This window comes from Takifugu rubripes, chromosome 21 (assembly GCF_901000725.2).
Source record: "Takifugu rubripes chromosome 21, fTakRub1.2, whole genome shotgun sequence".
In the NCBI taxonomy this organism is placed as follows: domain Eukaryota; kingdom Metazoa; phylum Chordata; class Actinopteri; order Tetraodontiformes; family Tetraodontidae; genus Takifugu; species Takifugu rubripes.
In genome coordinates, this window is record NC_042305.1 from 18,285,073 (window position 1) to 18,288,183 (window position 3,111).

Sequence of the window (3,111 nt, forward strand, 5' to 3'; positions counted from 1 at the left end):
TTCTAAAAGAATTGTAGTATTTTTCTAAAATATGGCTGCTAATTTTTAGTAATTTTTAGTAAGGCTCACAACTAAATCCAAACTTTTGTGAATGATTTTCCTCTTTTGCTTATTATTTTCAGTGTTTTTTTATCTCTTTGACCATTTTCTTTATTGTAATTAATCATGTTAATTATTTAGTCTCTATCAAAGAGCCAAACAACCAACTTCCTCCTTTAACTTTTCTGTATGACGAAGTATTAAAAATGCTTTATCAGTAATATGAACCTGTTCGTGAATCCTATAGGTTGATATACATGGTTCTGCATGAGCCTTGTTAATGGAACACTTGATGATGGTGTAGAAAAGTCCTGTTTGTTGGCGAGTGCATCATGAGTGATGGGATTCAGGTCTGCTTCATATAAAGCTGGCTGAACTTTTCCCTTCAGACCCTCATGTTACTGGCAGACTAGAGATTCATTTTATATTTTCTCATTTACTGATTCTGGTAATAGTAAAAGAGCTTAAGCCTGGGCAAAGATGAATGCTAAAGAAAAAGTCACAAATAACTAAGCAAATAGGTAAGAGCCTCCTATTGGATAATTACTGCATGAATGATTATCTTTCAGCTGGCAAAGAGGTTGATTAACCCCAACTGATATAATAAGTAGCTTCTCAACCAGTTCAAAGGCAAGTATCCTTTGGTTGAAAAGAATGTTTGTTCGAGAGGGTCAAATCAGTGGCTGCATGAGCGGCGATCACTGAAACATTTGGTGAAATCAAGTTGTAGAAAAACAAGAATAAAAATCAGGGCTGTGTTTAATAGTGACACCAAAAGCATAAAACAAAGGGAACTCAGGGGACTGGGTCTGGGAGCAGTCACTAATCAGTGAGGCTAATCGGGAAAAGGGCTTCAATTTGCTTTAGGAAGAATAAAGAATAAAGATTGGACCCTGGGGCAATGGAAGAAGGTCACATGGTCTGATGAGTACACATCTACCCTGTTCCAGAGTGACGGGTGTGTCAGGGTAAGAAGAAAGGCAGATGAAGTGGTGCACCCATAACTGGACAAGCCTGTGGGCCCAGTGCTCTGATCTGGGGTTGCTGCAGGTCTTCTGGTCCAGGTTCAGAAACATTATGGGCCCAAAGAAAGAGGTCAGCGGACTACCTGAATATGCTGAATGACCAGGTTTTTCCATCAATGGATTTTTCTTCCCTGATGACACAGGCATATTCCAAGATAACGATGCCAGGATTCATCAGACTCAAATTTTGAAAGAGTGGTTCAGGGAGCACGAGACGTCATTTTCACACATGGCTTGGCCACCACAGAGTCCAGTGAAGCGAGATTAAGGTTAAACCACGATGCTACTGCTTTAGATTGGAAAAAGAATAAGCTATATAAAAAAATAGACCTGACAAAACAGTGTATTAATGCTGACAATAGCATTTCGGATTCTATTTATATGTCAAAATGCAGTGCAAACAAAAATGTTCCCATTATTTAATGATCTTTTTGTTATCACCAAATTAAAAGGTGATGTTTTGATTAAATTTACAGCTCACTTACTTCACACATTAGCTAACTGAGATGTTTGCAGTGAATTTACAGTTTTCCCTATTATCGTGTGAACCGTGCCTTCTTAACAAGTGCAAAAGTTGTAACCTGTGGGATAGTAAAGTCGAAGGCAATGCTGGGAAAACATTCAGACCCGCAAAACTAAAAATAACACGGACACGTTCCTTATTGTGCTAAATCTGCTGTTCCAGCAAATGACGAAACGGGTTTAATGGTTTTGGTTGCGCGATTGAGAAACAGAAGTGAGAGCTTCCGAAAGTGGATGGGGGGAATGCACTGAAACGCATCTGTATCGAGAAGACAAACCAGATGACAGAATTTTGCTGTACAGTTGGTGGTGTCATTGGGGCCCGCCTGACCCAAAACCAGGAACTCTCCCAACTGTCGTCCACCTCCGGAGACCTCCACGGCTCTGACCTCATTCTTATTGATTGATCTTCTTCCAAGCCTTTAAATCTGACCTCTGCAACTTTTTGCACCCATTCAACACATTTGGATTTGAAACTTCACTTTAAAGCAGTGTTTTGATGATTTCGATTGAAGTTTTTAGCTACTTTGAATCCATTTGCATATGTCAATCCTTCTGCACGGCAGCGAGTGTATATTTAAACATACATATATTGAAACGGATTTGCTCTGCGGGATGCACAGTGTTGTATGTCGCTACAAAATATCACGTATTTTCTGCACGTAAACAATTCATTGTCAAAGACTTTAAATGAGAGCTTTCTTGTGCAGCTGCAGCGATTGTGATTGGCACAATCACCAACACCCGTTATTGTCTTCCCCGGACCCCATAAACTCCTGTGACTCCCTCCATTCGTCCTTTAGGAAAAAGGGAAATCACTGGAGGCCTTCGAGCAGCCGCTGTGGTCCCACACTCTTGTCTCCTGTCCAGGCAGCATCACAGTGAGTTAGATTGAGTGGCCTTGCTCCAGCATGTTGAATAATAAATTAGAGGCTGATATCCTGTGACGGAGACTGGGAGAGAGCACTTCCTCCCTGGGCCAGAGTGGGGCTTGAATACCCGTGAATAATACATGGCCAAAAGTGGGTCTCATGAAATGACTCAATACTGGGAGTCAACTACGAGATTATCTTTCCACAGTTTATGAAAATATTGCAGTCCTTGTAACAGAATAGGAGAGGTGAGAAGACGTTGGTACGGACCGGGCTCGTAGTTGCTGCGTGAACAATTTGCTAGAACACGGCTCGAAATGTCCGTATCGCCTGGGATGACGCTTCAGCTCCAGCCTCCATCCTTTAGACTCACGCCACAAAACTCCATCCATTTAACTGAAGTGAGCCGAATGGGGAAAGAAAGGGGATGATTAAATTAAAGTGCACAGAGAAGTCAGACCGTGTCTGAGGAGAGAAAGTGAATCGGCAGCGCTGGCTCACTTCTTATTTCCGTGTTTCGTCACTGGATTGCGGTTGCATGAATGTGGAGAACTGGGAGACTGCAGCACCTGTCGCCGTGGACCAAAATAAATCCCGCCTGACAGAATTGCAGTGCATTTATTAACATTACAGTTTACACCTTCACAAATGGA